This window comes from Chrysoperla carnea, chromosome 4 (assembly GCF_905475395.1).
Source record: "Chrysoperla carnea chromosome 4, inChrCarn1.1, whole genome shotgun sequence".
Lineage (NCBI taxonomy): Eukaryota > Metazoa > Arthropoda > Insecta > Neuroptera > Chrysopidae > Chrysoperla > Chrysoperla carnea.
In genome coordinates this window covers 51,446,575-51,460,755 of record NC_058340.1, presented here as the reverse complement: position 1 = coordinate 51,460,755, position 14,181 = coordinate 51,446,575, and the positions used below count along the sequence as shown (strand labels likewise).

The 14,181-nt window shown below is 28.4% G+C and overlaps 1 protein-coding gene across 4 annotated transcripts in view; it reads right to left on the bottom strand.

Annotated features, from left to right (window-relative positions):
* Window positions 1-14,181, bottom strand: part of LOC123299078 — a 55,143-nt gene that overhangs the window by 40,133 nt on the left and 829 nt on the right. The window lies entirely within an intron of this gene.

The window sequence follows — 14,181 nt, the reverse complement described above, 5'->3', positions numbered from 1 at the left end:
GAGAAAGCTTTGCATTGTCCACAAAACCCTACTTGTGAATGCATTACAATTAGAAATCTTTACTCACAAAATTTTTATTCATTAAATTCAATTCCAAAAACCTTCGTTTTAACGCTCTTATTAACATTATTATAATTAATCCACATGATACACTTAAATACTTTTCAAAAAATATGAATACACTTCTTGCTAGTCACTGACAATGATTATGTAACAAAAACAATCGAAACACCGCTAACTAAAAGTTTTTTCATAACGTTATTTTATTTTGGTGAGTCAAAAAAAAGTTAATTTTAATAATCTGATATTATTTTTTACTTAAAAAAGGAAAATTAAATTCGTATACGATTTGACAGATGTATTTGCCATTTAAAAAATTATTGAAAAACTCAGCAAAAAAGAAATTAATTTTTTTTACAATAAAGTATCTGTTCACACGTTAACAATACAATCGTATTATTTACACGGGAATGAAGTTATACACGTGTAAATTACGTCATTACACAATTCAACGCGTAAAGAATAAAACATCTCAAAAACTCAATAGATTTGCCAGAATTTCAACTCATAAATGTATATATGTCGTTCTGACCTGATTTTTTTGAATCGTTCACGTTTCTTAATGGTTTTCGGATTGGCTGTAATGTATTTTTATTTTAAAATTATTATTATTTTTATTTTCAATATTATCAATAGTTCAACTTTTCAATATTATCAATAGTTCAACGCTTTTGGAGGAAATAGGACTTAAAAATATGCCATTATAAGGAAACATTATAAAAATATAACATAAGGAAAAATAGTAATAAAATATCTTATAACTTTTAAACAAAGAGAAAGAAGCAAAAAAATTAAACAGAAGTCGGGACTCGAACCCTGTAGATATATCCGGTTTAGGACGTAAGCAACTCCGTCAATTTTGTTCTATGTAAGTGACTCCATTATATGCAATCTCTTGGCGTCTTATTCTATTTATATGTTTATGTATATAGTATACACAAACAGATTCCCACTGACAACGGTGAATATATTTACAGTTGAACGTGTAAATAGCCATCGATGTTTACTTAATCCTTAATTTAATCCAATGTATACAAAGTACAAACGATTTATATTTTATTTAATACATTTTTCCAATGTTATTACACACATTGCTTACCATGATAAAAAATTCTTTTATCTTATCTATTTTTTATTTTTAAAATAAAAATTTTCAAACAGGTAAGTAATGATTAAGAATTTAATTACAAGTAGTAAATAAAATATGTTATCTATCTGTGTATTTAGTCATGATATACATATTAATTATATTATAGAGTTCCAATAATAGGATTGTTTGTAAAAAATCCCAATCAATTATAGTTATGCTTTGCATTATTATTTTCAGTCCTGTATCAGGTCGATAGTTTTCTTAAACAAACTACTTTCAAATGAAAAACAATTTGATAATTTTATTTTATTGATTGGTCTACTAAAATCAATCTTGGTTGAATAAGGCTATGGCGCAAATTTTTGATACACTGAAAAAAATTAAAATAATGACAACCTCATCCCGAAGTTGGAAGTTTCATATTGAAATAAAGTAAAAATACTTTCAAACCATTGGAACAAGTACATCTAAATATTTTTATTTACAATAGAATGGGATTGAATTTAAAATATGAATTCATTGATACAAAATCATTAAAGTTAAATAAACAAAATCATTACTTCTATGAAAGAGATTGATTATAGATTCAAGTCATGCATTTTATTGATGGAAAATAAAATTGCACATAGTTGGAATATATAATCGTGTAAATAAAGCTAAACGATAAATTCAAAGAAAAATTATTTGCGTTTGCTTTAAATAGAGTTTTTTTTTTTAAATTATGATCGCATATCTATCATGTCTAGTCCATATGTGATTGAGCCAACTTCATGAAGATTATTGTACTACTGTGAATTCACAATAACAAAGAGTTTGAAATAAACATATTGATCATTTTTATAACATTTATCATATTTTTTAGTCTATATGTAACAAGCATCGATAGCGTAGATGGTTGAATTACATATATACAAGGTATAAATAAGCACTGATATTCAACACTTTCTATATAGGATATTTCAACAATTAACTCAGTCAACTGTTTGTTTTCATTTATTTAGATTAATTTATACTAGTTAGCTGAATGGAATTTTGATATGCTTGGGACTGATGAAATTTATTTACCCTTCGTATAATGGAAAAAGTTTTTCATCATATTTTTTTGGATATACAGGAATGATAAACTAAAATCAAGTTCTTTATTAAATTGTAGCTTGGTAGTTTGTGTTAACAGCTGTTATTCCTATAAACAGATGAAAATTGGTATCATTTTTACCGTCCTTTATTCGCTTATTTCGGTGTGCGCTTAATCAAGAAAAATGAGATAATCCGCCAATAAATAAGAAGCATTTAAATTATTTAGAAGTAATGCCTTCAGCTATAGCTTTTGTAAAGATTTTATAAACAAACATCTATCATCATTGCGCATATAATGGTCCTTACAGTACTGTCATATTTTATTTACGTAATAAATGAAGTTTAAAAAGAAACCTGAAGAGAAAATCTCACTCTACCACCGCATACAAATATATTTTTAAAATAAATTTTCTATAAAAATTCGTAAAAGCTCGTAGACGGCGTTGTGAAATGTCATAGACTAAATTTAATTTTTTATTTTCTAATATATCTTTATAAATTATAACTCATGTGTGTCTTATGAGTTATATTACTGTCCAGTTTCATTAAAATCTATTTAGTAGTTTTTGCGTGAAAGCGTAACAAACCAACAAAGAAACAAACAACCTCACTTTCACATTTATAATATAGTAGGGATGACTCATATTCAACTCAAAAGTACGCGGATTAGACTCTCCTCTCCTGAGATAGGTCAGCGTAATATTTTTAGTTGTAATTTCTTGTAAAAAGAATTTTACGATATTGTAAAAATCACAATTTTGTCACTATTACGATAAGAAATTACGATGTTACTGTATTTTTACATTTCCCGTGTATTTTGTGACGAATAAACATTTTCAATTGTGAGTAACTCTAAAAATATGGACTCTTCGATAAAACTATTTTTGCGAAGAACTGTTTTATTTTTTAAGAATCTCTTGTTTTACCACTTTTAAGCGAAGATTTACACACCAACCTCCAGAATTAATAAAAAAAACGCTATGTCTTGTGCAAATCGTTGAGTGGAATAGACTATAAAATTATCTCTCTATAAATGATTGTACGACGGAGGTAACATAAAATATGAACGTATGATATTATTTTATTATAAAATATTATTTTTATAAAAGCTTTGACAACAATGAACATTGCATTTAAAAGTAACTTACTATATTTTCATAAAAGCTAAAAGCATATCCAATGTTGTTTTTATTGAACAAAAGAAATTATCTAACAATAAATTCAATAGAAAAGCGTTACTTTATAATATATAGGTTACAATTATAATGAATTTTCTATACAAACTGATCAGAAACCTATTTATCCGAATGCCCTAGAAGGAGGGTCATATTTTCCTGGTGTATCTAATATGTAGTACAAAGGATATCCGATACATGATGTTAGTTTTACATGCATCTGGATATCATAATAAGTTCTAAAATATTGGATATCATAATAAGCTTTCATATCTTAATATATAAAACAAAGTCGGGTTTGATCGAACATTTATAACTCGAGAACGGCTGAACAAATTTTCATGGTTTTTGGTTGTCTTCGTCTCGAATCGCAGAATATCTTTGAAAATAGTCCCCCCCCCCCGTCCAAGGGAGTAAGACGGTGGAGGGGGTTACATTTTGTATGAAAATACGACATTTTTGAATATACTACTTTAAAACATTTTCAAAAATTTTGCCAATAGAATGTTAAATTGACAGCCCATTTCATGGGCTACATTTTATTTTTAATTAAATTAGGGTTCCGTTCCAAAAAAATAAAACCCATGAAATTGTGGAAAAAAGTTAGAAATATATCGCGGTAGTCTTTAATAACGTGGGCTTTATTTTATTTTATAAAAAATTAAAGTACCGGGCCAAAAAATGCTGATGCTTTAGGCTACCGCCACTCAACAGCCCCCCCCCCACGGAACCGCCATTTACATTCATGAGGCTTTATTACAATACTATTCCCTGATGCATTTCACTAATTATTGCTTTAGCTTTAGCACTAACGACTTACTGGCTTCAAAAACAGATTATTTTTCAGGTTATTAAAATCATTGTTTAGCCATTTTCTGTCTTAAAATACGGTTTTCAATATCTTACGCACAATTCTTCAAAAACTTGTATCCTGTTTCGATAATATTAAAATGTCAAAATTTAATTAAAAATATATATTCATTTATTTACGTGGATTGGATTTTTGCCAATATTACAACCACTTGTTCTTTTAGAAAATAGTTGATGAAAATCTCTTTCATCGAACTGATGGAACATTAGTAGCTGAAAATATGTTTCATATTTACAAATTCAATTTCCTTGATAATGATAACAACTCTGTATATATATATATATATATATATATATATATATATATATATATATATATAGGATGCTAGTAGAGCAGGCTCTAGATAGAGTTGAGTGTGAAAAAATCAAAGACCGAATTTTGATAATTGATTCTTGTTGAAGCTCAGATTAATATTCCGGATGTTGCGAGAAATCCTTTTAGTCTAATTTTTGTATACCCTTCCCCCTCCACAAATGTCAAAGTTATGAAACAAATAAAGCTACCCGAGGTTTTTTGGATATTTTTACGTCAAAAAGGCTCCTTGTGATTTTTTTCCTAAAGTTCGCCGTTTTGAGTTATTTTTAAGTTAACAGTTTAATGTTTAGTAAATTTCCAGAAAAATTATTTTCATAAACTCAAAAATTTAATTTATTTGCATTAATTTTCAGCTTCGAAAATAACCTTTCTGGAGTTTTTCGACGTAAAATTACCGCAAAAAAACTCGGGTAGCTTTATTTGATTCAAAACATTCGACAATTGACTGTTTTTGTGAAGGGGGCGGAAATACAAAAATTGAATATTAATCTACAAGCTTTTCTGAACAAGAACCTATCTAGCGCCTGCTCTATAGAGAATTTGTTGGAATTAAAAAACAATGTTTTTAATAAAAGTTTTTAATATTTTTATAGGAAGCATTTCCGTAATTTAAATTCCGCTCAATATTACTCGTTTCTAATTTGGTGCGGACCATCACTTATTTAACTAAAAATTGGGTATAAAAAAATATTCTAGGCAACTCTTTCTAATAGTATTTTTTTCGATATCTCTAACCTTCTCTGACTCTAGAAAAAATATTAAGCATCGATCCTATTTGTCAAAATGTTAATTTGTAGAAGACTGAGTTTAAAGTTCTGATTTCGGTTAAGTATCTTAAAAAAAATGTGACCTATCACCTTGTATGACTGTGCAAAATTTCAAATCGATATTCTTATAAATAACGAACATATGAGAGTGTCTTCATCTTAAATGCAACACACTGTACAATACAAAAATTGATCGAGTTATCTATCATTTATTATCTTTGATAATATTTTTGTTAAATTGATGGATTTTTATTTTACAACGTTTTTAAAAATCGCACACTTCTCTGTCACACCTTGTATATCACTTGTAATCTAGAACATCATTTTATTATCTAGAAATTTTTTTCAATTACAAAAAGAAAACTTATGTAAGTTTCACATACTTCAATTATTATACAGTCATAATATTGTTAATTAATTAATTACATTGTTATTTGTTAGTACCTCCTACTCTGAATAAATTAAAGTTTTAGAGAAATCAATAAAGAGAGTGTATGAATCAATTATAATATTATCAATTGAGAGTATCAAATGCACATTTCACTTTCATTTCAAATTAGGCACCGGCTGTGTTTTGATTGACTCAATAGGAATATTGTTAATATGGTATACAGAGTGGTCGAAGATATAATAGCAGGACTTCATCAAATGATAAATTACGATAATTTCTCACACGATATGTAAACAAGTGAAAATAAATAATTGACTAAGTTAATTGTTGAAATACCTTTAATAGACAGTGTTGAATTTCATTACTTATATGATTTTTATAAATAAGACAAGTTTCATAAACAAAAAATCCATGCATATAAAATGGTAGGTAAATGGCGCCCTGATTTGAAGCTTTTATTGCACTAAAAAGTAGAAAATAATTTTTTCTATAAGTCATACACGACTATTTATAAAAGCTTGAGGCGCTCAATATCAAGAATTAATCGAAAAATAAGTAGGTATGTGGAGTTGATAAAGTTTTATATTTTAAATTAAGCGCCTCAAGCTTTTACAAATAGTCGTATATGAGTGACTCATAGAAAAAATTATTTACTTTTTTTGAGTGCAATAAAAGCTTGCCCCTTACAAAGAATTTTTATTAAAATTTTTTTCAAATTATTTTCTCCAAAAGACGGATTATCCAAATAATTTGTTTCGATACAAAAAAATTATTAATTTTTCGGAATTTCCCAATTTTAAGTTAAAAAAATGTTTGATAATTTTTTTTAAATGTTGTAATTTGAAAATGGTTGTGATCTTATTTTTTGAATGGATTAAGATTTTTCTGGATTTTCTGAATTTTTTATACTAGTAAGTAAAAATTTAACCTATTGAAACCTTCCGCATGTTTTTATACCCTGTGTATATGATATATTTATCAAGGTATACTAATTTTAATCCCAAGTTTATAACCCTTAGAAATATTGATGATATGAACAAAATTTTGATAAAGGTATTCATAAAATCACCTAATTAGTCAATTTCCGGTTGCTCGCCCGTCCGTCTGCCAGTCTTTCCATCGATGATCACGATAACTCAAAAACGAATGTAGATATCAAGCTGAAATTTTTATAGCGTGCTCAAGACGTAAAAAGTAAGTTTGAGTTCGTGAGTGAGCAACATCTTGATATCTTCTTTCGTTTTTGAGTTATCGTGATCCCGGCGAACAGACAGACGGACAACCGGACATTGTCTAATTAGGTGATTTTATGAACACCTACCAAAATTTTTTTCGTATCATTATATTTCTAAGCGTTACAAACGTGTAATTAAAATTAATATACCTTAATAAATATATCATATACACAGGGTATAAAACCATTAGCGGAAGGTTTAAATAAGTAAAATTTTTACTTATTAGTATAAGAAATTCAGAAAATCCAGAAAAGTCAAAATCCATTCACAATAACTGGGTTCGGAATTGAAAACCTAATAGTACTGGACTAATATTATTTGATTAATGAATTATTACTTTAGTAGTTTGCAAGTGATGAAAACATACGCCGTTCTGAAATAAAAATGTCACTGACCGACTTTATTAAAACCCAAAATTTATTTAATTTACAACTTTAATATTCTAATATCGTGAAACCCTACAACAATATATCTTGACATATTGCAAACATTTTTTACATATAACATACCACCATTTCACCATTTCTTGACAATATCTGAATACTGAATGTAGAATATTGAAATATAATATTTCACCCTCGAATAATATACGCCTCGAGGTACACTTTAGAGTATATACATAAAACGAAAATATTTCCGAAATCGATTATGTTTGTTATAAATCAACTTTCAAAAACAAATGACAGAGAGATGAAAACATCCTGCATAGAAAGAAATAAAGAAGTAAACGTAAAAAAATTAATAAAAAGTGAATCAACTTTGAATAATAAATAATACCATTTCATTGTATAATATTTTACCGGGTGCTGCAAAAGTGGTGATCTATTTTCACTACAAGACAAGGAGAGATCTAGCTTAGATATTTATTATTAATATATATTCGATGAGCTAACGATTGCCAAGGGGATAATAGATTTTTAGTAGGTGTAAAGTCGAATAAAACCAATAACGAAACGCTAAATTTTGATATTTAGCGTATATTTGGTTTAAGTTTTTGAATTGAAAACTTCTATTGGCCCGTTGGACGATTTTTGGTACGGTAAAATCTTATAGATTCTATGTAACGAAAAACGACCCTTATGTAATAATAATTAAAGCTGTACAATTAGCTATTAACTAAATGATTCTGATCTTTGGCAATTTATGATCACTTTTCATAGATGGTGATGATTTGTTTATATTTTGATAATAATAATTTATTAGTGAGAAGAAAAAAAAACAAGTGAACACAATCAATTGACTGAGTTAATTGTTGAAATATCATGTGTAGACAGTGTTTGTAACGGAATCGTTTGTTTTTTTACGTCATGTAAGTAAAGAAAGATAGCCACTCTTAGATAGACGCACAGACCTTATATTCCCATATAATACATACTATATAATTTGCACCCTCAAGGGTGAACATTGATGTTTACGAAAAAATGTTTCAAACAAAAGTTTTTTATTTTTGTACGAGTCACAATTTTTTTAATAAACTTATGTTCTATCTCTAACTGTTTACAATTACAAAACCCAATTGACCTATGTTGCTCATTTACGAATTCGAGCTCACTTTTTACGCTTTTAAATTATCGTGTCTGCAGACAGACAGATAGTAGCATTCGTAGCATCAATAAGCGTTACAAACTTGGGACTAAACTTAGTATACCTTGATATATTTTATATATACATGGTATAATTAGTAAAATTAGTAAAAATATGTTTTTTTGTGTTTTCGAAACTCATCTAACTTTTTAATTTGAAAACTTCTTAGACATTCAAAATCTTATCCTTTATGCGTCCTCTTTTGAAGTAATATACGAACCTACGTTGAAATTGTCATTTTGTTAGGACATCCTGTAAATTTCACAGGTATTTAAATAAGAATAAAAATCAATTAAGGATGTTCCAGCATGGTATTTGCAGTTTCTATGTTAAAGCAATGGTACAATTTTTTTTTTGACAGAATTTAACGAAAAATTAAATTTAAGAATTTAATAATGCTTACTATTAATTCCCAAAGTTTCAGAAATTTTGACCGTTTAAAATGGGAAATAATTATGCCAACGTCCCAATTTCGATCAATTTACGTCAAAATTAATATCTCGAAAGTGAAAATTAATTTCTAAATTTTTTTTTTAGAATTGTATTGTATAAACATTTTTTTCTACTTTTTCTTCAATATATAATAATATCATACAAAATAGTTGGAGAGACCGGACATTTTACATGCTTTAAATGGGACATGACCCTCAAAATCGCGAACTTTGTCTTTAAATATCTCGCGATCTAAACGGTCAAAAATTATGAAATTTTAGGAATTCATAAATAAAGCTATTATAAACCCGAGAAAAAAAATTCGGCCAAATCTGTCGAGAAGTGATTTCATGCTGGTACTACCTTAAGTACGACTATACATAATCACATTTAAACACGAGATAAATTTTATAGCATCTAAAAACACTAATTAAGTAACTGTATCCAAAAAAAAATTAATTACGTACAACTAAATAAACACGTGAGTACAAATATTAGTCAAAATAATATACAAACACATCTGAATCTGTTTGTGAGGTTAATTAATGCATGTGTGATGCATTGAATTATTCCAAATTATTAGACCGAAAATCAAATGCCATAATAAAACAATAACAGTTAAGAAAGCTGACCGGTTAGCCTAAATATGTGTTACAAATATTGACATCAAATCAAATTTGGAGGAAATAATATTTCCTTTTGTTGTTTTTTTACCGCTTATACAGAATGGATCTACCAAAACAGATATGGACTGTTCTACAAACTAAGAAAGAAAATTAGTTTGATTTCGGCTCGAAGGTCTTTGTTTCATTTTCTGTACACTAGGTGCGAAGTTCAGGCTTTTTTAGCCCATGTTAAGTGGAACAGTCAAAAATATTTTAAAATTTTTTAAAACCCTTCAGGTCGAAGTATTTTTTAAAAATTTGGTCATTTCGGCATTTTTTAATAATTTTAAAAATATATTAATTAATTATTAACTAAAAATGTAATTTGAATTAATTTTTGTAATTAATTATTGAAAAATGTCTCAAATGTTGCATTTTACATGCCCCAAATGTTGCAACTATTGCCAGGCCAGTTAATAAAAAAATTTGATATTTTGTAGATATGTAGTCATACTTCGACCTTCATTTTCATTTCGGTCGCTAACTTCCTCAATTGTCATCAGCGGTCCATCAGTTTTCAAAAACAAACAGGTATAGACTCGTTTCTACTATGAATACAAATTCGAAAAAAATCATAAAAAGTTCTACCTTTTCATACTATTATTACACCCCCCCTCCCATTTCCAACAAAAAAATTGTTAATTTCAAAACTTCACTTGCTTATATTCCCATTAAATAATATCAGCAAAAATCAATAGTTTTCTCAAAAAACACGCTTTTTTGCAAAAATTTACACAAAAAAAACGCCAAAAAGATCGTTCTGAAGGCAAATTTTTTCGAATTGTTTTTCGATAACATTTTGAACCCATCCCTCATGGCTACGCATCTCTCATGTGTTTCTCAAAAAAGTTGGACTCTAAATTGAGGGACGGAACATAATAACTCGGAAAGTATTGATTTTCAACATATATTTTTCCACCTGCGTATACGTACCACTCATTTCTTTTCGGAGCTATAGGATAAGCTCTCAATCGGAGCTATAGCAAAGAATTTAGAGGTTTAATTCTTGTTTACTGGAGTGTGTAAATGATACACTTACAGGAATAATATTGATCGATAGTGTTAATTACAATCGTGATTTGAGAAGAGACAGCTCGCCTTAAAAAAGAGCGATGCCTCGTGAAACGTTTGAAGTTTCTTTAATATTTTTTCCACCAGTAGGAGGTATTATTGTTTCAATACACTATGCGCAAATAATAATAAATTGATCAATATCGTTATTGTTGCAGTAATATTAACTGTAAATTATTCATGTATTCTACACAACTGAAATTTACAAAATTTAAATAACCCTCGACAAATGCGATTTATTTCTTGTAAACCGATTTTTGGAAACTTAGCTATAAAATGTTCTTAATCAAGTCGGTTTGACCTTTTAGGGGCTGCGATGCCACCGAGAAACACAGAAATGCACAGATAAACAGTTAAAATTTATAACACTCCTTCTTAAATCAATATCAAAGTGATGGTCAAGGACATCAAATGAGATGAAAAGGATACTTAGAGAGCTATCATTTTTTGGGACAAATTTTTGGAAATATGTTAATTGAAATTGAAATATTTGAGTTGAGTTTGTTCTTTTGAATTATTGTTTTGAATTACCTAATTATTTTACCAATTTTCTTTTCGAAATGAATTGAACCAGGTTTATTTGACCATTCATTTTCATAGTAATTATTTATATGTTAAAATTATATGTCATGCCTTTTCCAAACTGAATCGATTTTGAAGATCATTGCCAATTATTTAGTTTTTTCGGGTACGTAATCCTAAGCTCGAACTTGAAACATAGCTAAGAACACTCTACGTTAAATTACCTTTCAAGTGACACCAAAAAATTGAAATCGGTTCAGCCGTTTCGGCGCTACGATGCCACAGACAGACAAACACACATAGCGGTCAAACTTATAACACCCTTTTTTTTAGCTCGGGGATTCAAAATCAATGATAATCACGTAAATATCAATGAATCGAAGTTGTTATTTACACGTTACCGCATACATAGTGTTTTGAATGATTTACACGTGAATAGCGTGTACATAAACATAATCGAACATATAATTTTCTTATCTGACATATTATACAACATTTACTTAAAATATTTATATGTTAAGGTCTTTGCATACAATCGAGTCTCACACCTGATAAGTTTTATTTAATATAGGTAATTTTTTTGAATGGTAACTGAAAGTGAATTTTTATTACCAAACTCTGCATGCGATTCCCATTAATTCAATTAAATTTACATCGTTAAATTTATGCAATTTCATTTGTTTTTGTTAATTTTTTTAATAAATATTAAATTACATCAATAAAGAGGTCATGCAATGAGCGTGGAACGTGCGCATGATTTATTTGAGAAGTTAATGTGTACGTTTTTCATTGAAAATATGCAAATAATTGTTCACACCAAGAGTAACGGTTTCGAATCGCGGTTGAGTCAACTAATTTTTTTAATGTTGCTAAATTAAAATTCATTGAGAGGAAATTATCATTATGATTTTGATCCAGTTACAGGTTACTCGTAAATAACCAAAACACCGAAGAGACACCAACATACAACAATCCTTACTTTTCACAAAAATATTATTTCACAAATCATTGATCAGATTATGGATTGTCAACAATTAAGTAACCAAAAACAAGTGAAAACAAACACTTAACTGAGTTAATTGTTTAAATACCATGTATAGACAGTGTTGATTACTCTATCACATTACACATACATACATGTCACATGCATAACTGATATTCCCGTATAATACATACTATACAATTTGCGCCCTCACGGATAAACAATGATGTTTACGAAAAAATGTTTCAAACGAAAGTTGTTTATTTTTTTTATAAGGAACATTTTTTATATTTACACTTTTGTTCTATCTCTAACAGTTTACAAGATGAGTCCTACGGATCCAAGACCCAATTAACCTATGCCCAATATGACCTATTTCAGCTTGATATCTTTTTTCGTTTTTGAGTTATGGAGTTATCGTGTTTACAGACGGGCGCACGGACAACCGAAAATGGACTAATTAGATGATTTTATGAACACCTATACCAAAATTTTGTTCGTAGCATCAATATTTTTAAGCGTTACAAGCTTGGGATTAAACTTAGTATACCTCGATATATATTAAATATATACATAGCATGGTATAACAAGTTAAAAAAAACAATTAACTGATTTAATTATTGAAATACCAATTAACTATATTTTTACAAGGATTTTTTTTAATATTTAAACATTTGTTCTATCTCTAACGATTTACAAGATGGGTTCTATGGACCCAAGACCTAATTAACGAATTTTTTCGTTTAAGAAAATGCAGATTTACCTAAAAAAAAAAAAAAACAGAACCTCAAAGAGACTTTTTTCTTCTTTAAAAAATGACAACTACAATATCGGCAAGCCTTTTTACCTCCCGCACAGAGGGTTCTGTAGAATATATAAAATACTTATTTATATCAAGAGATAGTAAATTAATTACTAAAAATAAAAATACGTCGTGGGTGCCACACAACCTCCATATAATAAAACTATCCTAGCAAGATCGCATCAAATTTCTAGCACAGGTTTAAAAGGATAGAGTCAGGATCCCAGTACCTTTAATATCATTTATATTATTTATTATACAGGGATTTCAAAAAGGGGAATCTTATTTAATCTCAGAAATTTCTTGCACAATAGAGTCGGTACCTTTAAGATCATTTATTTTATTTGCTATACAAGGTTTTCAAAAAGTACAGGCACCTCTTTAAACCTGCAAAATTAAGGACTTTATTAGAAAGAAACTGATTAAGGTAAAAATGTTTGACTCGTAGGCTGGAAAATTATTTTAGGCAAAAAATTTTACTTTGGCTTTCATGGACACATAAAATTTAACTCATGTTCAAAATTGATATGAGATTGAGGAAAACTTTAAATTGGAAATTTACTCTTTAAATTTATGAAAAAGAGCAATATTTTGTTGCTTTAAACACTTTTTGAAAATAGATTTCATAGAAACAAATGCAAAGTTTTGGCTATAATATTATCTTGATATTTTTTTGGAGATCTGGTCGATTTTCGGAAAAGTGTTTCCAATAAAAATTGTTAATTTTTCTAGCGAACACTAGCGGGGTGGTCAATGCTGTAAAAAGTTTCTGTAGATACGTATAGCTATACTGAAATTTTAAAATAAAGTTTTTGCCAAAATAATCATTAAAAGAGGCTGATAAGAGAAGCTTTTATTGGATTTAACATTTTATGTGAAGCGCTTTTTGTTTGGCCTATTAATTGTACCTTCGTATCTCGCAAATGGATTAACAAATTTGGCAGCGAATTTGTATTTGAAAACTTTCTTCTTAAAGATTAGGTATCAACTTTATAATTCTTTATATGACAGTCCTCATATGGGCGGAAGCGCAGATCAGGATATTAAACTCGTCAATGTGTAAAAAAATTGAAATGTATCAAACTCTCCCACCATAATTAAATTATATAAATTACATTCTACCTTATCTTTTTAAGACATTT